The sequence below is a fragment of the Lissotriton helveticus genome, chromosome 1_2 (assembly GCF_964261635.1).
Source record: "Lissotriton helveticus chromosome 1_2, aLisHel1.1, whole genome shotgun sequence".
Lineage (NCBI taxonomy): Eukaryota > Metazoa > Chordata > Amphibia > Caudata > Salamandridae > Lissotriton > Lissotriton helveticus.
The window spans coordinates 344,443,409-344,468,807 of record NC_136058.1 but is presented as its reverse complement, the minus strand read 5'-3'; the positions used below and the strand labels follow the sequence as shown (position 1 = coordinate 344,468,807).

The 25,399-nt window shown below is 45.2% G+C and overlaps 1 long non-coding RNA gene across 1 annotated transcript in view; it reads right to left on the bottom strand.

Moving 5' to 3' along the window:
* The window catches only part of LOC144807896 (uncharacterized), an 80,731-nt gene extending 55,642 nt beyond the window's left edge, over positions 1-25,089 (bottom strand). The window contains exon 1 of the long non-coding RNA XR_013606510.1: positions 24,994-25,089. This is a non-coding gene — a long non-coding RNA (uncharacterized LOC144807896). The remainder of the gene's footprint in view (positions 1-24,993) is intronic.
* Between the last annotated feature and the right edge of the window lie 310 nt (positions 25,090-25,399).

Genomic DNA, 25,399 nt, shown 5'->3' with positions numbered 1-25,399 from the left:
TGTATATTAAATGTACATTATTTTTTTAAACATAATTGTAGTACTTAATATATTAAATTCAATATTTTGTTCATCTATCTTTATTTCGGGGGTCGATATTTTGTCAGTGAACCGCGATAACCTACCGTACGTTCAAAAGAGTGAAAGAATGGCCAGTGTATAAAAAGAGGAAGATTGGCAAAATAACATAATAGCCTCCACAAGACCACCGTTTTCATTAGAGTCACCCTTTATGCCACCGATAGTGGCATAGTTTGCAAAACAACATCTTGAAGTCCAGAAGGTCCTCAAGTTTGTGGTTAATACGTATCTCCAAGTAAAGAAATATGGATAGCTGCCATGCAAGTTTTAAGCCATGCATACTAAACAGCAAGTTTGGAGTTTCAGTGCTAAAAGGGAAGAGATACGACTTAGTCCAGCTCCATAAATGCTGGAAAAGTCAGTCAACAAGTCAGCAGTGGGAGGTATAGACCAAGCATCATTAAGATAGAGCAGCATGCTATCAGCATGAAGGTAGACAGGGTGTATACCGTTTTGTAATAGCATCCCCCAGGGCACATAGACAATGTGCCAAATGTTCCAGAGCCAAATTAAAAATTGGAGGAGACAACGGGCATTCCTTTTGGGTACCTCTTTATGTTGCAATGGGATCTGAGATATGGCAACCAATTTTAACTCTGGCCATGGGATTAGTGTAAATAATTAAATCAGTCGGAGAAAGCGAGGTTCCAGTCCACATCAGCCAAGCACTTCAAATGAAAAATGTCATTTGCGAGAATAAAAAGCCTTGTGCAAGTCCAGGACTAGTTATCTTGAAGGGGATATTGCTGTTGGGCATGCTCAAGAACCCCATAAAGATAGCGGAGAATCAAGGAGCAGTATCTAGAAGGTAAACAAACATATTGATCTGAGTGAACCAGCTGCGGAATCAAGGGGGCTAGACGATCCATCAGAACCTTTGCCAGAATTTTGTAATCAGTATTTAGCAATGCAAGTGGTCTGTAGGATTCTAGGGAAAGCAGATCTCCATCCGGTTTAGGCAATGAGAGGAGCAGGTCATCACACTATGAGGGCGGCAAGGCCACTGCAGTAAGTGCAGTGTCATACAACATTGTCAGATGTGGTGCCAGTAATGGTACATATACGTTTTAAAATTCAGACTGTAACCCATCAGGCCCTGGGGTTTGCTAGTGACAAGTGCACGTATCACTTCAGGCATCAGTGATTTCTTCATTGAGTTCTTCCCTGCACTCCAGCAAGATCCGTGGCAAGAAAACTTCACTGAAAAAGTCACTAATGGCTCCCAAGACAGACACGGATGTATACCACAGGGTGTAATGACATGTACAAGCAGAAAGTATATCCCGCTGTTTGTGGAGTAACTACCCTTCATCTGAACAAATACACAGGAGATAACATCGGTCCACTTCCTGATGGCTCAGTAAATCCAGCAGCATACCCTGATAGTTTGCATCAACATGCACTCTTTTAATGTGTTCGACATAATTAAAACAGAGTAACCTTTCCAATAGTGTAAGATGTTCACACTGAAACTGATGCAATCGTGCCTGGGCAGAGTTAGAAGACTGAGCCAGTTCATCATGACCCATCAGGTCCTACCAACCGGGAAATGTCTTTACTGAGATGACAACTCACATTAAGGGCGTTACCTATACATTGCCCTCAAATTGATACTTTGAATGCATCCCATTCTATCAAGGGAGATAAGGCTGAACCGCTGTTACCATTGAAGTATTCTGTGATATTATCAGTGATGGAAGCATGAAGGCTTGTAGTCTCCAAGTAGGTGTATGTGGGAAGATGTAGCATAACTGCAAATGGAGCCGGTTACAGTCAGAGTGTGTTTGGCTTAGATGGTGAATACATGTTATATGTGGAACAACATCCTGCGTAAAAAATATTCTGTCACGGTGGACAAAAAGTCCATGTGCATGTATATACTAGGAATACACTCTGGTATTGAGATGTCGGAGGTGCCATACATCTAGCAAGTCCCAGTGTTTTAAGCATTTAGTGAGGATAAGGACATTGGAACTGGAAAAAGTACGGGGTCAATCCAGGACCAAGCATCTTTAGGGTCAGCAAAAGATGACGTTGCGCCGTTGATCTGGACACAGAGATGGTTAGGGAAGAGAAGTGCATATTGGATGTGATGTTCCCTCAGCTTGTGTTCAACCTCAAGGATAGTGCAACATTTCCACCAAACCGCTAGAGTGTAGTCCAGGAACACCAATACTCTGACATTGTCAACTATCATGTTTCCCTGCTTACGTGCCTCGCTCAAGACAATGTCCATCTCTGTAATGCATAAGCTGTGCTATCAATGAATAGAGTGGGGCACCAGCAGTTGTAGTTGTGGCTTTTGCTGTATCTATAACATTATCACGCCCAGCCATATCATCCTGATTGGTACATTTATCGTTCTCAAGACAATCCGCTCCCCCAATATTCGCTCCGTCTGCTCCGTCAATCTGATCAGTTGGGAGAGATATTGTGGTGTCAGTAGCATCAGAGTGTAGAATATTTGTAGGAGAGAAGCTGCTGATTAGGCTGTTATTGCTATTATTACTATCAAATGCAAGACTGACACGGCTCCTACTTCCCTGCACTGCAGTCTTTAGCACCTCGGCCATTACAAGACTTGCAATGGAATTTTCGCAACCACATGTACAAAGGATTCCGTTTGCGTGGCCAGACTGCATCAAATTCAAGATAGACTTCCCTATTTGTGACCCAGGCCCGGGCTGAGCCTCCACTTTAAGCCTATGATTGCTACCAGTAGCTGTTTGAGAAGTATTTACAGTGAATTGTGGCTCTCCAGTTGCAGAGGGAGCGGTATTGTTTACCCACGTTATTCCCGGTTATCCCAATAGCCTTCTCCTTCTCCTTGGTTCTGCCTGTGTGGGGATTTTGTTGAGCGTGGTGGGCCCATTTCTTGTGCAGATGTTTTCCCTGAGAAAACAGGTCGTACTATAAAAGCATTTAAGGGGGTTTGAGGCGTATACGAGAGCTGGAGCAGACCTGATCTGGAGAACCACTGAGCACGGTGGCTTTGGGAGACCCTTCGGTTTAAGTTCAAAATGTGACACATCCACCGATCTTGTAGTGGAGGATGGAAAGAAAAAAGAAACAAGTGTCTGGTGTAGGTAGACTGTGGCAGGGACTGGACTGAATCCCATCCCAGAGGAGAAGGCAAAGCAGACAAAAAGCAATTCCTATTGCTTGAAAGTTCCCCCAAAGTCTCAACAAAGTCTCAGCAAAAGGTAGGAATAAAGAAAAAATCAAAACAGAGCAGACCTTGAGTGTAAAGTGCCACGACATCCCTAAAAATGCTGCTTCCACCGCTTCTTGCCACGGTCAAACCGCTCCAACAAGCAACAGGTCCACGAAAACCGCCTTGAGAATCAAGGAGTAGGCAGCCAGCAGTAGGGCAGAAGGAAACCACAGAAAGAGGATCCTCCGACTCCCACAGGTCCACAGCTGACAAGTGAACTGTTAGAGGAGCCAGGGAGGCAGCCGTAGAACAGACAAGAACCAGTGAGGCAGCCCCGCAACCCAGTGGGGCCACTTGAGTAAATCTTCATGTGTAAATTTACTCTTAAACGTTGTATTGTTAGTACTTTTAAATATTCACCGCTTCAGATTCTAAAGACACTTGAACAGTGATTCTTAACAGTTTAACGGATCCACACTGAGTCACTATTGGAATCCAGGAATCCCCATTGAATCATTGTTGGGATCCTGGGTCCCACACTGAGTTATTACTGGAAGCCAGGGACTCCTGTCTATGCATGTTAAATGATTTCAAGCAATCAATCAATCATGGTTTATGAAGCGCAACTACTCACCGTGTGGGGGATAGGGCAGCTGATCTGTTTGAGCGCTGGGGTTCAGTCAAAGAGCCAGGTCTAGAGATCCTTCCTGAATTGGGTCAGCGACTGGGTTTACCTGAGTTGGAGAGGCAGGGTGTTAAAGGTCTTTGTTACATGGTAAGTGAAGGATCTTCCTCCGGTCCTGTTCTTGGTATAGCTGATCAGTGGGACTGTGGACAAGGACACTTGGGTGGAGTGGAGGTATCTGGTGGATGATCTTCATGGTTTTGAGAGTGTCATTCGTGGTGAGCAGGGTCCAGTTGAGCAGGGTGTTGTCGTTGAGTGCAGTGCTTGCTGGTATGGTGGGAGGTGCTTGAGTGTCAAAGCTGTCGGAGATCTGCTTGATCTTGTGGTGGAAAAGGGTGCAAAGTTTGTTGCAGAGGTCTAGGGATGGTGGGACATCTGTGGTCTGACTGTTGGGTTTTGAAAACTCCTTGATGGCAAATAATTCTTTGCTTTTGTGGGCGTTGGCGATGATGCTGTCAAGGAGGGCCATTTTCTTTGCGGTTTTGAGGAGGAGGTAGTGTGCGGTGACATCGGCTTTGACGGTGGCGTGGGCTACTGGAGTTTTGTTGTTCCTCCGTCTCTTCTCGAGCCGTTTAACAGGTGCATGTGGACCAACCCATAAATAATTTGCAAACAATCCAGACACAAGCTTTACAGACAAACAGACACACATATATTTAAATATTTTATTCAATTCACAAATAACTTTATCAAAAAATCTACATTTTAATTTTATAAGGAAGATTGGAGCTTTTCTAAATTAAGGTGAGGACACGCAGGGCCCAATTCACAGAATGAACTTAAGACAAAATCCTAAACTTAATACTTTCGGTATTCACAGAAGGCATTTAGTAGTACTAAAGTTAGGATTTTGTCTTAAGTCTGTCTTAACACTGTCTTAAGTCTGTCTAAAGTCAAACTTAAGACAACACTTAATAGGTGATCATTTTGGAAGCAGATTTCGCTATCTGCTCCTAAGCAGTTTGGGATCAGATTGAGAAATGTATCTTCCACTTATTTTTTATTGTAATTAAAAATCCTCTTTAATCCTCTTTAATGGTAAAGTTGAAAAAAACAACAGCGAAAAGGGTATAGTTGAATTGTAGGTAAATATGCAGAAAGTCCACTGTTAAAAATTGAGTTTCTGTTTGGCAGATGTATGCACCCTTTCCAAGCAGGAACCACAATCCTAGTCAGTGAGTCACAACACAACCTAAATTATGCTGTGCTCACTCTCTGGTAGCAGTCAGGTTTAACTTAAGAGTCAATGTGTAAAGTATTTGCGCAACACTTCAAAAATTAACCCAGTGAAAACACCACAAAAAGCCTCCACAACAGGTTGGAAAAATAAAGCTTAATTTTATAACTTAAACAGGAGTGAATGACAAAAATCCAACAACTAGAAGTTGAGATGTGAATTTTTAAAGAATACAGGTAAAGTAGCACTTAGAACAAAAGGTGGTTAAATGAGATATCGGGTCAAGCTGGACCGGGCCAAAGTCGAATGTTCAAGCTCACCGCGATAGAGTGCAGACTGGATACAAGGACCCACTTAGGCCAGCTGAACAACAGTACCTCGATCTAGGCCTGTGTCGACATCAAAGAAGATGCAAGGTGCAGCCAAAGTGAGCCATGTAACAGGTGAGATGCGTTGCGATTCTGCATGCAATGGTGGCGATGCATTGGTTGCAAGTGCGAGGAGGTGCAGGTTCCGAAGGCGATGTGTTGCTACTGTTTCCACAACATGCAATGCGCAAATTGTGAATGCGATGGGCTGGTTCCGATTGGAAAGCATTGGTTCTGTTCCACGATTTAATGAGGACGCGCTGGTTCCAATGATGATGAGAGGGTTTTGGTTGTACTAGCACTGTAGGGTTCAATTCCAAGGGTCCAGGGCTCTGGTGGCACCACTAAGGAGTACAGCTTCACATCTTGTACAGTTCATTTGCAGGTGCAGGTAATTGAAGTCTTTGATATCTCTGAGACTTAGAACAGGAGGCAAGCTAGCAAGCCCTTGTAGTCACTCTTGGTTCAAGTGATGCAGGTCCAGTTCTTCTCACCCAGCCAGGAGAACAAGAGGTGGCAGGGCAGCTCAGGAAGGTAAGAGCACAGCAAGCAGAAGTCTAATGGATTGGCAGTCCTTCTAGTAGCACAGCATTTATGCTCCCTGGCAAAGTGGTTACAGGTCCAGAACTGTACTGAAGACTTGGTGTCAGAGGTCCAGTACATATATCAAGTTGTGCCTTTGAAGTGGGGGAGGCTTCAAAGAAAGCTTTAAAGTACACAGAGGTCCTCCCTTCCCAGTATGGCTCCAGGCTCACTACAGGGGATATTTAACCCTTTGTTTGAGGCCAGGACACAGCCTTTTCAGGTGTGTCAGCTCCTCCCACCCATCCTGCCCAGAATTGCCAATAAGGGTGTAGATGGCCCATCAGTCACACCTAGTCTCCATTTGTGTGTGGCTGTATAGAGGTAAAACACAAAGCCCAACTTTCACCCACCCAATACATGTAGTCAGAGACAAGCAGCAGGTAAATACAGGCTAAAGTGAGAAAACGCAATCTTTCCTAAAGTGCCATTTTCAGACTTGTAGAGGCACCAAACTTGAAAAATCTCTCTCTTCACAGTTAGGAATTACACTTAAAAGTTTCAATAAGGTAACCTCAATTTTATCCTACGGGAGACATAGTCCTTGTAGTAGTGAAAAAAGACTTTGGGAGATTTTAACTACCAGAACATGTAAAACTTAAAAGTACATGTCCTGTATTTTCAATACATACCACCCTGCCCAGTGGGTCATACAGGGCCTACCTTAGGGGTGATGTATATTTATAAAAAGCGAATGTTCAGGCCTGGGAAGTGGTTTATCTTGATGGGTCACAGTGGCAGTGCAAAACTGCACATGCAGGCTCTACAATGGCAGGCCTGAGTCATGGTTAGAGGGCTACTTAAGTGGGTGGCACAATCAGTGCTGCAGGCCCACTAGTAGCATTTACTGCGCTTTACTAGGAGCATATAAGTATATTAAATAAGCCAATTGGGGTTAAACCAATATTGTCATGTTTAGGAGAGGGAGCTAAGACACTTTGGCACTGGTCAGTAGTGGTAAAGCACTGAATTTATAGCGCCGATTTTGCTGTGCAGGCGATAATAACATTACTCACCTTCCAAAGCTACCTGTGCTCAATCACTCGTCCTGCCCGCCCCGGTCCGACTCGGCAACCAGTGCCGTAGAGCGGAGGGCGGGTCAGGCAGAGCCAGGTCACTTCCGCCTGCAGCGAGCGGTTAGCGCTCTAGTTGCTGCATGCTGAGGAGCATATAGGCAGCGAGGAGCAGGCGGCGCATCGCGGTAGGGAGGACAGTGGCAGTGTCTCCCCGACCCGCTGACGCCTCAGGTGATGAACAACCACTGTGCTTGCCTGTGAATTGTTTGAAAGTGAAATGCTGATGTAATAGCACTTATTTCGTTTTTAAAAGTATAACGCTGATATAATAGCACCTAGTGGATGTTAAAACTAAAACGCTGATGTAATAGCGCCTATCAGTTTTTATAATTGACCCACTGAATTTATAGCGCCGATTTTGCTGTGCAGGCGATAATAACATTACTCACCTTCCAAAGCTACCTGTGCTCAATCACTCGTCCTGCCCGCCCCGGTCCGACTCGGCAACCAGTGCCGTAGAGCGGAGGGCGGGTCAGGCAGAGCCAGGTCACTTCCGCCTGCAGCGAGCGGTTAGCGCTCTAGTTGCTGCATGCTGAGGAGCATATAGCCCCCTCGTCACAGTGAACGCGCAGCGGTCGCGCGCAGCGAAGCGCCTGAGACGCGCCAGAGAGAAGCCCGTCTGCGCCCGTCCGCGACAGGACGGGACCAGGGGCCTCCTACTCTACCCCATTAACCAGTATCGTCATGGCCTCTACTAAGAATGTATGTATCAGGTACACCCCACAGTCCCTTCTATCTCTCCAACCTAAGGGACAATTGAGATGTGCCTGTGATAATTGGCCATTTCCCGAGGGCCCGTTTTCTTGCTCACTATGCAGATTCCAAGCCACCCCTGACTCCATCATAACTGGCTCCGCTAGGGCTAGTGACACCATCACTAAAGCTAAAGGCTGGAAAAGCTTTCTTTTAAATGTCCGATCCTTTCCTCGACATCATGTCGAGATTTGGGACACTATCCAAAGCCACAAGCCCGAAATATGTTTCCTCACGGAAACCTGGCTGAAGCCCCACACGGTCCCATCCATAACTTTGGGGATTCCTCAAGGATACAAAATTTTACGGCAGGACCGCCCAATAAAAACTGGTGGAGGGACTGCCATCATTTTTAAAGAAAATCTCCATATCTCGGTCCAGGAACAAATTATTCTGCCCACTATGGAAATAATGATTTTTAAAATCAATATCAGAGCTAAGGAACACTGGAAAGGTGCCTTGGTATATCGACCCCCGGGCTCTAATGCTGGCTTTTCACTTGCTTTGACCGAAATACTAGCCCCACACCTAAGAGCAAAGGAAAATTTTATCTTACTTGGTGATTTTAATTTTCATGTAGACGTAGTAGAAGACCCCGACACTAAACTTCTCCTAGCTGACCTTGCTCTCCTAGGCCTTCATTTAAGAAACTGTGGCCCCACCCATAGAAAGGGCCATACATTGGACTTAATATTCACCAATCACCCTTTAATACACTGCCATCCACCCAAAGCCATCAGCTGGTCAGATCATAGCTTGCTGGAATTCTCCTTTTCACAACTTGATAAACCTTCGGACCCCCCCACTACTCTGAGAATTACCAAAAGACCATGGCATAAAATCACTCTGGACTCCTTTAAACAATTCTGGAAAGAGCCAACAATCTCCGATTCTGACAATGTTGAAGTGGCTCTATCCAAACTAAATAACATCCTTCTGGATATCACAAATTCTTTAGCCCCACAAAAGACTGTCAAAAAACCTTTGACCACTAAAAAAGAATCGTTGTATTCCGAATCATTAAAAATGGAGAAACAAAAATGTAGGAAGCTGGAAAAACAATGGAGAAAAAATCACTCTCTTGCCAGCAAGGAACTTTATCAACAGGCTATCTCCGCCTACTTTAAAAACATAAAAAAGGCAAGGAAAACCTGCCTGCTGTCCCAGCTTGATGGAGCTGCCAATTCAACAAAAGAATTGTACAAAATTCTCAGGACCTTTGCCAACCCGCTGGCCTGTGAAAGCTCTGACACTTTTTCACAAGAGTTGTGCAATAATATCTCCACATTCTTTGAGGACAAAATCAACACCATCTATAACAAAATTCTAGTCAAACACCCAAATAAATTGGAAGCCCCTAGCACCTCGTGCAAAGAAACCCTCACTGAGACCCTTGAAGTCTTTCCAGAAGTCACAGAAAGTGATATACTTACTCTTTTGAGTAATGTGAAATCTGGTTCCCCCTCGTGATCTTCTCCCTGCCAGGTTAATTAATAACCTGGGCAGTTTACTATGCCCTATCATCACGAAGATCCTTAATCTTTCTTTCAAAGAGGGTAAACTCCCGCAACAGTGGAAAGAGGCAGTTGTGAATCCGATACGAAAAAACACCACCTCCCCCTGGACGGAACTCTCTAACCTCCGCCCTATTACTCTTTTGCCCCTCCTGACTAAGTTGGCTGAGAAATTTGTTAACACTCAGATCTCCAGTTTCATAGAAGCGACAGGGGGCCTGGACCAACCTCAATCTGGGTTCAGGCCCAACTACAGCACCGAATCTGCTCTCCTCTCCGTGACCGACAACATCAAGATGTCACAGGATAGAGGAGGCTCGATGATTTTGGTGCTGTTAGACCTGTCAGCTGCTTTTGATACTGTATCACACAAAATCCTGCTGAACCGACTACAAGGAGTGGGCATTAGAGGCCAGGCGCTTGCATGGCTGGAGAGTTTCCTATCTGGGCGCGCACAATCTGTCAGCTTGGGCCCCTATCATTCCATCTCCAGGGTGCTCACTAAAGGGGTGCCACAGGGCTCATGCCTAAGCCCCACACTATTCAATGTGTATGTGGCCCCCCTTGCTGAGATTGTGAGGAAGTACGGATTCACACCAGTGTCGTATGCTGACGACACCCAACTGCTCTACCCTTTCAATGCCCTTAACGCCAATGTTAGGGAAAATTTTGCGGAAGGTATGAGGGCCATCTCTAACTGGATGGCTTCCAACTACCTCCAGTGCAATGTCGGGAAGACAGAAGTGATGTTTTTTGGTAAAGCTAACATGCTCTGGTCTCCCGACTGGTGGCCCCAAGACCTGGGACCAGTACCTTCCCCAAAATCCACTATAAAAAACCTAGGAGTGAAACTGGATCAAAATTTAACCCTAAAAGATCACGCGAACGTGATTGCTGGAGCCTGTTTTCACACCATTGGCTTACTTAGACGAATCTTCCCTCTTTTACCTTACATCTATAGGAAGACATTGGTACAGACCCTTGTAATAAGTCGCCTTGACTACTGCAATGGGCTCCTGATACAAGCCAATGTAGATGCCATCAATCGACTACAGGTGGTCCAGAACACAGCGGCCAGATTGATTTTAAATGCCCCCCCTAGAACACCTTCTGGACCCCTGCTGAGAGAACTTCACTGGCTCCCTGTACGCCAACGGGTCAAATTCAAGATCTGCTGTACGGTCCACAAATGTCTTTTTGGAAACGGCCCCAGCTACTTAGCCCAACTATTTCAGCCTTACAGACCGGAACGTGATCTACGGTCAAGCAACCAACTCCTGCATAAATCTCCTTTTATTAAAAAGACTAGACAAGGTGGCCGTGCCCTCTCTTCAGTAGGGCCAACTCTGTGGAATAACTTGCCCCTCAGCCTCAGACAGACCTCCAACCACCTTACATTTAGGAAAATGCTAAAAACCAATCTGTTTACAGAAATATAAGCTTTAGCATTTCCTCACTTGCATCCCCAGATAATCTGTAAAGTGGTTACTCGTCACCTGTGCCTGCGGCCAAAGCGCGGAGATAACTCATTTGGGTTCGATTCTGGCGCTATAAAAGCAGCTAAATAAATAAAAATAAATAGTCCTAAAGCTAGAAAAAACAAGGTCAGAAACTGGAGTGAGACAAGCAAAAAGTTGGGGAAGACCACCATAAGGCTATCAAGCCTAACAACCACTTTTAGAAAGTTGGCATTTTTCTGCCCTAACCGAATGTGCCTTTTTGCCAGAGTCCTTGGTAACAGTGCTGTTAATTTCCATCCTGTAGTGTGATGTGTATTCTTTCAAAACAGGTGTCAAAAGGACCTAGGCTTTGTAACTTGTTTGTTCTCCATACAAAGTCAATTGTAACCTGCGGTTGTGTTTAGACACTGCACGCATCTCCCGTGGGCCTCCTACATCCTAACCTTAGGTGGTTCTAGGCAGCCCCAGCGATTCCACAGGCCCTAGACCTGCTTTCTATCTCACTCATGGTTCTTATACCACTATTTCAGTATATAGTTTGTGAGGCCCCTAGGGCATAACGTATACTGTGCAACTTATCGTATGCTAATTAAATTCCTTTTATTGTACTTTTACCTCTGACCTCATAAAGAGTGTAGAGGGGTTGTGTTTAGAATAAATACATATATATTTGATATATACCTTGTGTGGTGTGCTTTCATTTGATCATTCAAGAGACTATAATTGGCAAAACCACTTGCTTGACATGTCTCCAAGTCTTAGCCTGAAGGCTGCTCTCCACAGCTACCACTAGGATAGCTTTCTATAAGGTTGACTTTATAACCTACCATCAATAAGGGTTGTTTGGACTGGTGCAAGGTGCCCACTAGAATAGTGGACATCATATACCAGGCCAACTTCTCACATTGGTGTGCATCAGATGGGATAAGAGCTTGCATTGTTTTACCAAATAACCTTGAGAATATCATTTGAAAAATTACATCAAGGTACCAATAGGTACATATAAATCAAGCTGATAAGACTTAAGTTGTACTGAACTTAAACGTTGTAGGTGGTAAGGGCCTAGCACACCCTGGCTTCAACTCCTAGAGAGGTTCTAGTAGGAAATCAAGTACTGTAGGTAGGTACACACACCACACCTCACTAGTCATGGCTTTAAAGGCAGGGTCGAGTGTGCTTCTGCAAGAAGACAGCCCAGTACTGCCTTCTAAGTATGACACATTCTCTTTCCAAGAGTTAAGAGGTTTGTGTGCCATAAGGAAATTAAAGCAAGGACAGAGTCCCACCACCCAACGCCTAATTGATATCTTAGTAGCAGATGACTTAGCCAAAGCATCAGAGCCAGATACCCAAGGTAGTAGGGCGGGGGGCCATCCATCATCAGAAGAAGATCCTAGTGCGGTCCCCAACAGGACTCAGAGGATGATTAGTATGCAGACCAGGAAGTGGTTAATGAACCCAACCTGGCAGACACAGGACCACCTGGCGATGGAGTGGGCCTTCAAAGGTCTCCCTCTATCCCCCCACGTAGGCCTACTGGTGGGCCTAGAAGGGTAAGATCACCTTCAGTGGAATCTAACCATTCTGGTTCATCAATAGGGTCCTCTGCCTCATCTCATAGGAGAAGGGGGAACATGAGAGGAGGGAACATGAAGCTAGGATGAAGGAAGTCCAGCTTAGGATCAAGAGACAAGAAATTGCCCTTGAGAAAGAGACCCTGGCTCTTGAAAGAAAGAGACAAAAGAGGGAACTAGAGTCCCCTGGTGTCAGCATTATCCCTAGTGGTAGGGATAGATCTTATGACCATAGAAACTTAAACAAGATTGTCCCACCCTATCAGGTTGGGGATGACATCCACAAATGGATTATTGCACTGGAAAGGGCCTGCAAAAAACGGTAGGTACCCCAGGGCAACTGGGCAGCAATCGTGTGTTCTCCTTTGCAGACAAAGGTAGAGACAAGCTCCTCACTGTAAGAGAAGAGGATGCTGACAAATACAACATCCTGAAGAGTGCTCTAATTGATGGGTCTGGCCTAACCACTGAATAGTATAGGTTGCAGTTCAGAGATACAAAGAAGGCACAGACTCAGGACAGGACTGACTTTGTAGATTGTGCTACTAAGGCTCTGGAAAGCTTTTTACTGGGCAGTAAAGTGTGTGACTATACAGGATTGTATAATCTAATCATGACAGAACAGAGTCTTAATAATTGTCAGAACCAGTTGTTGCATGAGCACTTGGTTGACTCTGATTTGAACTCTCCCCAGGAATTGGGTAAGAAGGCAGACAAATTGGTCAGAACCAGGGTGAAGCAGAAGGTACAGAACCAAGGTGGCGACCAGAAGAAGCAAGACCAAAAGGGTGGGGAGAAAGCTAAAGACAGGAAGTCTTCACAAGGTCCCCAAAAAGCTTCTAATGGTGGGGGTCCCCAACAATCCAAAAAGAAAGAAGGTCCAAAGAAACCATGGTGCAAGGTTTGTAAGACTAATACTCACTGGACCAGTGAGTGCACTAAAAAGGAGACAGCTCCAATCACCATTGCCCCTAAGGCAACTGTTCCCCCTAGTTCAGCTCCAAGTGGTGGTTTTCAACAGAAGGGTGTTCTAGGGTTAACCCTGGGAACTGAGATGGGTTCTGGCCTAGTCAGAACACTAACTTAAGCTGTTTTGATCTGTGATGGAGGTATGGATATGTCCTCATCTGTGAGTCCCAGTAATCTGGGCAAGTACAGACAAACTCCTTTAGTGAATGGGAGAAAGGCTCAGGCCTACAGGGACACCGGTGACAGTGTCACAATGGTGATACCTGACTTTGTGGACCCTGGACAGATCATACATTGGTGAAACCTACCAAGTGACCAATGCTAGCAATGTCACTACCACACATAGTATGGCAGTTGTTAATTTCTCCTGGGGAGGGGTAACTGGCCTTAAGAAAGTTGTTGTAAGTTCAGATCTCCCTGTAAAATATTTGCTTGGCAATGACCTAGAGGCTTCAGCCTGGTCTGAAGTGGAGTTTAGGACACATGCAGAAATGTTAGGTATCTCAGCACATGTTCTTGCAGTGCCTAGGTCACAGGTCAACAATTGCAACACTGAACAGGCACTGGATTCTGGAATAATGGACCAGTTGCCTACCAGGAAAGGAGCAGTAGGGTTAAGGCTGTGTCTTCCCCCCTGCCTCAGAGTGAGGATCAGGCTTCTGAGGAAGCTGATTGTGAGCCTGAAGAAGGAAAGGTCCTAGAAGAACTGGAACCTGGTCAGGTTGAGTTTCTTGGGACAGGGGGACCTTCCAGGGCAGATCTGAGGCAGGCGCAGTTGGACTGCCCTTCTCTTGAACCCCTCAGACAGCAAGCTGCTGCTGAGGCTGCAGGGAATGCTAGTGGAACTGTCATGGAGAGGTGCAATGCCTTTACACTGTGTTAAGTTAGCATGAGCTTATTAGAAGTTTAAACGCCATTTTCCTTTCTGCTGCCTTTGCACACAGCACACATTATTATAAATGTTTATAGTCTAGCAGACTGTTTTGCTTCACACAAGAATAATATGTTTTCCTATAGTAGCAGCCTTGCTTGGTAAGCTTTGTCTGAACAGTGAGTGCCAATGCCGTCAAGGTCATTTCAACACAGTGGTTGTTTTTCGATCTGATCAGCGCACGTTCTAGACATAACATATATGCAGTTGTGGCCACCTCTGATTTTGGCGAACATTCGCCTGCAGAGTGCTGGTGTAGAAAATGTTGTGATCCATTTCTACTAGGACCAGAAGTATGGGGCCGTCATTGTAATCTCAAGAGACCTTCTATAGATATAAAATAATATACTAGCAAGGGAGGGTGAGATTTAGGTGCAATCTAGCCATTTTCTATTTAGCATTTTAACATGCTTTCTCCCTTTGTATTTTATGGAATAGTAACTATGCTGATAACCTTGTTGCTTATAACATGTCTGCTTGTATTAGCTAAGATACTGCACCTGAGAACACGGCATTAGAAATAAATATTTTAAACTTGCATGTGTCTTCATTTACTCCCCGTTTTGGACTGGTATGAGAGTATAACAAAAGAGTGTTCATGTGTTCTACATTGCCTGAGGTATTCTAAGTTCCATTTTCTGGGTTGTCTTATCATTGGGGGTATGGACGGTCCAATGAGACACTGATTGCAAGTCTGGTAGGGGATTTTGGATACTAAGGTGAGTTTTGGTACACCCTAATTCACTGAGGTTCCAAGTCTCTATGCACGGTTCTGTGTAGGAGCAGAATCCCTGTGACAGAACCCATAAGGTTTACTGGGATGAAGGGCTCTTGTATTCAGAGGGCAGAAACCCCAAGCCTGGTGCTTCCAGGAGGTTGGTCATACCTTTGGCATTCAGGGGCTTCCTGTTCACAATAGCCCATGATATTCCCCTTGCAGGAAATCTTGGCCAGAACAAAACTTGGGACAGGCTTGTCCCTCATTTTCACTGGCCCCACATTTCAGAAGACACCAAGGAGTTTTTTCACTCCTGTGTAACCTGCCAAGCCAGTGGCAAAGCAGGTGGCACTACAAAGGACACCCTTATACCACTACCTGTGGTGGGGGTTCCCTTTAGAACGAAGTGGGATAGACATTGTTGGACCAATGGATCCCCAAACAGCCTCTGGGCACAGGTTTATTCTGGTGGTAGTGGATCATGCCACCAGATAGGCAGAAGCTATACCACTTAGGACCACTACAGCACCTGTTGTGGCAAGAGCCCTTTTGGGAGTTTTCTCAAGAGTGGGTTTCCCTAAGGAGGTTGTATCAGACAGAGGTCCAAACTTTATGTCTAGTTACTTGATTGCAATGTGGAGGGAGTTTGGAGGAAACTATAAGTTCACCACACCCTATCACCCACAGTGCAATGGTCTGGTTGAAAGATTCATCAAGACCTTAAAGGGTATGATTAAGTCTCCCAGGAAAGCTCAGGTGGAGATGAGGTATCCTGCTATCCTGCCTTTTGTTTGCATACAGGGAGGTTCCTCAGAAGGGGTTTGGCTACAGCCCATTTGAACTTCTGTTTAGGCACCCTGTCAGAGGTCCATTGTGTCTAGTGAAGGAGGGATGGGAGGTACCTCTCAAACCCCCTAAACATGACATTGTGGACTATGTACTTGGTATCCGCTCACGGATGGCTGAGTACGTGAACAAGGCAACCAAAAACCTGGAGGCCAGTCAGGAATTACAGACATCCTGGCATGACCATAAGGCTGTGCTGGCTATTTACCAGCCAGGACAGCAAGTGTGGGTGTTGGAGCCTATGGCCATCGCAGCTCTCCAAGACAACTGGAGTGGACCCACACTATTGTTGAACAGAAGGGAGAGGTCACCTATTTGGTAGATCTTGGAACTCCCAGGAGCCCCCATAAGGTGCTTCATGTCAACAGACTGAAACCATATGTTGACAGGGCAGACATGGGCTTGCTCATGGCTACTGATGAAGAACAGGAGGAAGAGAGTGACGCTCTCCCAGACCTGCTCTCTCAGAACCCTGATGATGGGTCAGTTGATGGTGTAACCTTGGCAGGTAGCCTCACTGACCAGCAGCAAAGTGACTGCAGACAAGTTCCTGCTGCAATTCAGACATATGTTTTCACTGACTCCAAGTCAGACTACCTGGCGCACTCATGAAGTAGACACTGGGGACAGACTGCCTGTTAAAAATACGATTTACAGGCAGCCTGATAATTTCAGGGACTGTATCAGGACAGAAGTCCAGAAAATGTTGGAATTGGGAGTGATTGAGCCCTTCGAGAGCCCTTGGGCCAGTCCGGTAGTCATTGTGCCAAAACCTCACACCCAGGGCGGTAAGAGAGAGATGCGGCTTTGTGTAGACTACAGAGGTCTCAATGCTGTCACTAAGACAGATGCCTATCCAATACCCAGAGCAAATGAGCTCATAGATAAGTTGGCCTCTGCCAAATTTCTGAGGACATTTGATCTGACAGCTGGCTACTGGCAAATCAGGTTAGCTGAAGATGCCAAGCCAAAGACAGCATTTTCAACCCCTAGTGGGCATTATCAGCTTGTGGTGATGCCCTTTGGTCTGAAAAATGCACCTGCCACATTTCAAAGATTGACGAACAAAGTCCTCTCAGGCCTGGATGACTACTGTGCAGCTTATCTTGATGATATTGCTGTCTTTAGTTCCACCTGGGAAGATCACCTGATCCACCTGAAAAATGTTTTGGAAACCCTGCAAAAAGCAGGCCTAACTATCAAGGCTACTAAGTGCCAGATAGGGCAGAGTCAGGTTGTATACCTGGGCCACCTTGTAGATGGAGGCCAGGTTGAACCATTGCAGAGCAAAATCCAGACCACAATGGACTGGGTTGCTCCAACCGCCCAGACTCAGGTCAGAGCTTTCTTGAGCCTGACTGGGTACTATAGTAGATTTGTCAAGGGTTATGGTTCCATTGTGACACCCCTGAATTACTTACTTCTAAAAGATTGCCAAAAAAAGTTCAGTGGTCAGTCAGCTATCAAAAGCCATTTGATGACCTAACGCTAGCCATGTGCACTGCATCTATTCTACAAAGTACTAATTACTCTAAAGAATTCATTGTTCAAACAGATGCTTCTTAGTTCGGGGTAGGGGCTGTGCTATCACAATTGAATGAAGAAGGTCAGGATCAGCCAGTAGCTTTTATTAGCAGAAGGCTGACCCCTAGAGAGAAATGTTGGTCAGCTATTGAGAGGGAGGCCTTTGCTGTGGTTTGGGCTCTGAAGAAGCTGAGGCCATACTTTTTTGGTACTCACTTCGCAGTTCAGACAGACCATAAGCCCCTCTTGTGGCTAAAACAGATGAAGGGTGAAAATCCCAAACTGCTCAGGTGGTCCATTTCCCTACAGTAGATATAAAATAACCTACTAGCATGGGAGGGTGAAATATAGGTATATTTTAAACCTGTTTCCATTTAGCATTATAACATGTTTTTTCCCTTTGTATTTTATGGAATAGTAACTATGCTGATAATCTTATTGCTTATAATATGTCTGCTTGTATTAGCTAAGATACTGTGCATGAGAACACGGCATTATAAATAAATATTTCAAACTTGCACGTGTCTTCTTTTACTCCCTGTTTTGGACTGGTATGAGAGTATAACAAAAGTGTGTTCATGTGTTCCACATTGCCTGAGGTAATCTAAGTTCCATGTTCTGGGTTGTCTAATCATTGGTATTATGGAAGAGCCAATGAGATTCTGATGCTAGTCTGGTAAGGGGATATTGGGTACTAAGGTGAGTTTTGGCACACCCTAATTCACTGAGGTTCCAAGTCTCTACGCACATTCCTGTGTAGGAGCAGAATCCCTGCAACATGGCGCACATACGATGGGTGTCTTATTACATGACGCTTGAGTAGTGCTTCAATCAGTCCTTAACCCCTTCACTATTGTTTCCAGATATTAGTAGTGTCGGACAAACCTACCTATAGTTACATAGGTCTTTTTAAGCTTGAATCTTTCAAAACAGTTTCTTTATGAATTACTACCCAGTTGTGCTACTTTGTTTTACATTGTACCTTTTCCTCTCTGTGTTACTATTGCTAACATTGACATACCGCAGCATAGCCAGATTGCGGTCCGCAATCATTTGCAAGCTTATACCGTTGGTTTGGAGGGCATGGCAGTTATTTGGTGGTGAGTGCTGAGGTTGCTTCCCCATTTGAGATATTCTATTCATCGGTGACGTTTCCGGCAGTTGATGTGGCTACTCAGGTGTTTAACACTTACACTCACACTGCCGTGCCTGGAGAATATGTCCCTTATAGGACACAGGAGATTCTGATTTCTGCATGACAGCACCGTGTTTGGTTTGATGGCGCCCTTCCCCACAGTGTAACGGCGGCTAGATTGGGTTCTTTGTACATTCCGGGCACTTCTTGGCCGGTTTTGGCTGGATTCACTTCGCATTCTCGTTCAACATAAAACCGGCAATTTCCAGGGCGGGGCCCCTGGTGTTGCGGCCCTTCCAGCTGGACCGAGCGGAATGAAGCTTAGTCCCGTGATGGTCAATGCAGTAATGGGCAAGCGTCCCCAATATAATGATGATATGCCTTTTTGGCTTGCCGAGACGTTTGACCAGCTGGAAGCAGTTTTTCCTAATTCGACTCCCATTGAGAAACAGAGGATTCTTACAATTTGTTTACCCAAGGACCCAAGGAGGTACCAGAAGCCGGTGACTGTGAGTCATGGGGTAGGATTTTTGTGGCAGTGTAAACGAGGTGCTTCGGCACTCAGTCAATTCTTCCGACGGTCATTAAGCGTGTTCAGGACGAACACGGACCGGATGCTGCGTTTGAGTTGGGAATGAGACTTGTGGGCTCATTTGATGTAGTTTCCGATCTGGTCCTTTCTAATATAAAGGGAGATGCGGTGAACTTTCAAGTGACTAATACCTTACGCGAGGTACTCGATGCCGACAAACCCCGACAGTTACCGAGAATTATTACGGTGGCTTATAAAACCATTGGCCGCAATAGTTTAGGTGTCAAGCCTTTTTCTGCTAAAGATAAAAACCAAACTCAGGGTGCGAAGTCTAAAATGGATGTTCAGCCCACAGTTCCAAAGAAAAAATGAAACAGAAATAAAAAACTGGGGAAACCGCAGCAGAATCAGGAGTCCCGTCCCCAATCACCAATGCCTGCGTCTACTGACCATGTTTATGATTTGTGCGACCGCAGTAAAATTAAGTCGCCTGATAGATTTCAGTTTCCTGATCAACGCTCTCCTTGTTCTTTACAAGACAGATTGGCCTCTTCGTACAGTGGTTGAAGCGACTGCAGATGTTGGGGTGGCCCGCGGAGAAAGATGGAAAAGGCAAGCAGGACGATTCTTCACAGAAGAGACCCCAGTTTCAGAAAAAGAAAGTTGCCGCTTTACCAGCGAGATATGCCACAGATAGTGATAACCCAGCTTCGGAATCAGACATGGGCGCTGACGTTGTTGGACAGCGTGGCAGAGATTACCATAGTGCGAGAGGCCCTGCATCCACTACTGAAGGTGACAGCGACTGACCAATATGTTGTTGTAGAGACAGCTGATACTATAGTAGCTCCCCCTGATAGGCTTTATGAAATTGTCCTTTTAATTGAAGGTGACATACAACGTACAATAAAAGGGGTATTTCGGGAAAATCTTACAACTACCTATGACATTTTGTTAGCGTAGGCTGACTGGCCCCCACCTTTTGTTCTCGCAGCTCAGAGAGGAGAGGAGGTAATTATCCCTAGTTTCGCGCACACAGTGTCTAAGGAGAATGCGCTGAATTTTGCAGAAGAGTGGGCTAAGGCCCTTGCGCCGGCTTTGTACCATACTCACTGTGGCTGGGATTAATTTTACCCACACCACGAGATTCCCTTACAGTCTATGCCACAGCCTCAATCTCAATATCCCATACGGCGTGAAGCAAAGGCTTCCGTTGCGGAAATCCTTGAACAATTAGAGTATCAAGGTGTAATTTAAACTTGTGTGACACCGATGAATAACCCACTTTTTACTGTGACCAATCCTGACGGTTCGTACCGTTTGGTATTGGATTACCGGCATTTAAACTCGCATTGCCGTACCTGTGCAGTACAGAATACCCACAGCTCTGCTTTAGTGGATGGTCTTGTGCGCAAAAGGTTTAAAACCACACTTGACATAACCAACTTTTATTTTGCCCAAAATTTGTCAGGAATGAGTTCCCTGTGGACCAGTTTTACCGGTGACAGCAAACAACACCAATTTCAACGCCTGGCCATGGGCTATAAGAATAGTCCAGGTTTGTTTGCTGCCCGCATTGTTTCTCTTTTGGAGAGAGTTGACCCAGATGCGTGTTTGTATGTGGATGACATCTCACTGACGATGAAATTCGGGTGCATCTGTGTCGCGTTGACCGCATTATTTGTAACTTTGCGGACTTCGATTACAAATGTAACTTTGCAACGTCTCGCATTGCAGAGTACACAGTGTTGTTCCTGGGCTATGAGCTCATCAATGAAGGTCAAGGTTTAGCTCCTCACTTCTTGGAGAAATGTGCACAGTTACGCGCTCCTACAACACTGAAAAAATTACAGGGATTTTTGAATTTCGAGCGTCCATATATTACCGATATGCCCAGCGTATCAAGCCATTGTATGCTTTGATACAACCTACTTTTACCAAATGGTGCTGGCTGCCTGAACATTCAGCCATTTTGCAATCTTTGCAGGCTGATCTTCTAGAATCTAAACTCTTACTGACTCGTGATAACCACACCAACCTGGTGATAAGAATCATCCCTCGGGCGGTGGGTTTCACATACCTTACTTTTAACGAAGGTGACACAGTGCCTATCGCTTACAAGTCACACTTGTACACTTCGGCTGAAATGTGTTTTTTCCCTGTGGAAAAAGTTTTGACAGAAGTGCAAATGGCAATTCTTAAGGAACGTGCACTGTCGCAGGGAAAGCGCATGTTGGTTGTTACCCCGTATCCTGCACTAGAGGCAGTGACGAAAGCCAGTGTACCAAATTCTAAAGCTTTGCACCCACTTTAGATACAATGGGCTGCATCATTGACATCTCCAGATGTCACATTTATTTTTGATGCCTCCTTGCAGTCACAAGAGTTTTTGCAGTATGAGTTTGTGCATCCTGCACCATTAACTATGCTGTCTTTGGAGGACTTCCATTGTATCATTTACACTGATGTTTCAGCGCAAGTTGCGCATGGGTCTAAGCACGCATACGTTTCAGCTTGCGCCATTGTGGTAGGTACCATGGTGAATGATGAGTTCAAGTCGGATGTCATACATACTCAGATATTAGGGGACTGTACCGCACAATTGGCAGAGCTCCGTGCTCTGATGCTTGCATTCGAGTACGCTGATCTTAGTGTGACTACTCTTATTGTGAGTGACTCTTACTACTGTGTCCAATCTTACAATGAAAACCTATTCTTTTGGTTTCAGAATGATTTTCATGATTCCAAGGGTAGCACGATAAAACATAAAATGATCTGGGTTCGAGTGGCTGAACTTAAAGAGCAGCTGCCACTCGCGTATGTAATTCATACTCTCGGTCATCAACGTGTGGGAGTTCATGCTGTTGGCAATAGTTTGGCCGATGAGGCTGCAAAAACAGCAGTATTGACGTATTTGGTTGCAGCAGTTACACGTTCCAAAAGTAAGATTGATGATAACATCTTGGCGGCCGTTGCCGCTACTGAGAAAGTACATATCCTAAGGGGTTCCCTTCGAAGTATTCATATTCATATCACTTAAGTCCTGATAAAGTTCCTTATGTGAAAATACTGGACGTTGGTGAAAGATTGATTCCCAACACGGACCACAGGTCCACACTGATTATAGTTGCCCACGAGGGTTTTGCGTCTGGCATGCGGGCATTTCGGCTACTGTATCTCAGTTACAACAGCGTTTCTGGTGGCGGGGTCTGTACAAACAGACGGATGATTATGTCCTTCAATGTGACATTTAACAGCAGATTAAGCCTTCAACTGCTACGTGTCTGCCCCAGACACAGTTGTACATTTCTAATAGACCACTTGGTTGTGTTTACTAAGATCACTGCCGTCCTTTTTCCTCTGATACTGTGTATAAGTACATCTTAGTTGCAGTTGATTCTTGCACCCACTTTGTTTGGAAGTGGCCACACTGCAGCGCTGATTCGCGAACTGTCATAAGAGACTTGCGTATCTTTGTAGGAATTTTTGCCTGAGGTACCTTCCATTCGGATCAGGGTCCCACGTTCGCCTCTAAGGCGTACAAGGATGCCATGAGTTTGTTGGAGGTCCAAGTCAAGTTTTTGTCTCCATACAGACCTGAGGGTAATAGTGTTGTGGAACACATGAACTGAGATTTAAAGCAGTCTTTGACAGCTTGGGTTATAGGCACTGGCAGGAACTGGCTGGCCCATCTCAATAGCGTGCAATGTGCACTTAATAATCTCCCTAGAAGGTCTCTGGGTGGGCGGACCCCATACGAAATGCTCTTTGGTATCAAAATGTTTGTCCCGGACCTTGAAGATCTAGACCAGGCGGCAGTTGCTGTCCCCTTTGACGTAGATGAACATTGTCATGTTTTACAGCATCTACAAGAGACGAGAGACAGTCTTGCAAAGGAACACTTGCCCTCCAAATCTGATGCTGCGTTGCAGATTCCGGTAGTTGGCTGGCTACCCCGAGTTGGAGAACTGGTTCGAGAGAAGATGGAAAACAAGAAAGAATTTGGTCCCTCATATCGACCTCCAGTTCCTGTACTTGGCGTGCAGGGCAGAAGAACAGTCATTTTACCACCGCTTCCAGGTCATAAGGAAAAAAGGTACATCTCCATCAGGGCTTGATCCATCACCGTTTTGAACTGGGATGGTGCAGTGAGCTAAAAAACGGTGATGGATCAAGCCCTGATCTTTTGAATGGGTATGAGTGTTCTGCTTAATTCAGATGCTCTGTCCATCACCACCCCCTTTTGTGAATCGTTTTGGCCACTATAGGAGTGGCAGGGTATGCTCAGACATGAGTCCCTTGCTCACTGCACCATCAGGATTCAAGCAAGCCGGGCCGAAGACGGCTGCAATGCCAGAAACCGGTCCCCGGAAGCTTGTTTCCTTTCCAGTAAAGAATTGGCTTGGTAGTTTGATCTGCCCTGTTCCCATGATGCACTGGGCCAGGGACAGACTAATTTGCATGTAGCCAGGTTCTGAACTGGGATGGTGCAGTGAGCTAAAAAACGGTGATGGATCAAGCCCTGATCTTTTGACTGGGTATGAGTGTTCTGCTTAATTCAGATGCTCTGTCCATCACCACCCCCTTTTGTGAATCGTTTTGGCCACTATAGGAGTGGCAGGGTATGCTCAGACATGAGTCCCTTGCTCACTGCACCATCAGGATTCAAGCAAGCCGGGCCGAAGATGGCTGCAATGCCAGAAATCGGTCCCCGGAAGCTTGTTTCCTTTCCAGTAAAGAATTGGCTTGGTAGTTTGGTCTGCCCTGTTCCCATGATGCAATGGGCCAGGGACAGACTAATTTGCATGTAGCCAGGTTCTGAACTGGGATGGTGCAGTGAGCTAAAAAACGGTGATGGATCAAGCCCTGATCTTTTGACTGGGTATGAGTGTTCTGCTTAATTCAGATGCTCTGTCCATCACCACCCCCTTTTGTGAACTGGATTCAAGCTAGTCTGGCTGATGAGGTGTGAAAAGCCTAAACTGGTTCGAGGATGCTTTTTGTCCCAGAAGGACCTAGCCTGGTAGTTCATGCTCGACTGGACGGTTCTCATGGTGAGCAGGGCCAAGAATGATTTGCATTTGGCTGTATTCAAACTGGAGTGGTGTGGCGCGCAAAAGAATGATGGATTAAACCCAGATCTATGACGGGGGCGAATGCCTGTCAATGTTCAGCATTCTGTCCATCATCTTTTTGTGTTGCTGGATAGATGATGTAACCATCTCATCCTGTGTGTTCACCACAGATTGGAGATACTGTTGGGCACCTGTCCCCCACATTAAATGGTTTGAAAGATGAATGATGCCCCTGTATTTAAATGCTATTAAAAATGTCCCTGGAGGAATGGAAAGTATTTTCCATTTGATTATTTGACAGATTCCTTTGTTGAAATTAATAGCACACTCTATATCTGCCAAAAAGCCTCCTGTACACTGTTTTCATGAATTTATACAAAACGTCATGCACATATGACAGAGACAGTGGTTCAAGATCATAATAGTGTAATGAGCCCTGGTTATGTACAGCTCTATTGATAATCACATTGTGAGCTATAATTCATATCAGCAATCCCCCTTGCTACTCAATCAGGATTACGGACCAACTCACTCCCAAACCTTCTTCACCCCTATCCTTTGACCTCCTTGTGTCCAAAATACTGTTGCACAAATGTTTGTACAATGACATTTGGGCAGGAAACAACACTCAAAACATACCAAGTGGGCATTGAATTGAGGTGTGCTTAGACAATCACAATTCTAATGACTGGCCAAGTATTCCAACAGACTAGTACCATTTCCAAATGACCCATTGAATTTCCACAGCTGGAAGTACCCAAACCCTATCTGAAACAAACATTTTATGATCGATAGATAAAAACTCTACTTGAAAAACAATAGTTGTGCATCAAACTTACATGAGCACACATAGATTCCAAGGAACAGAAGAAGAATGGCAGGCTTCATTGTTGTGTTGTGGGTGGTAATTCTGGTTCTTCACAACTGAAACCCTGAAAACAGAGTAACAAACATTTTGATGCTCAATGTGCGTACTTCTAGGCAACAATGATAGTAAGAAAGCTAGCAGGGCTGGGTTCATTAGAATTGTTCAGTATTTCACGACCATCAAGTCTGAAGTCTGATCTCTATTATTTTTGCCTCTGTTATCTGCGTTTCTTAATTTTAACATCTTGCCGCAAAGGGAAGACCCAGTCACCAGAACGTGGTAAACTATGCTTTGAAAGACCTCCCATGTCATGATCACATGCTCAAGCATGCTACAGTCTTCCATTTTTTTAGGAGCTCAGAACAAGAATAAGCAAA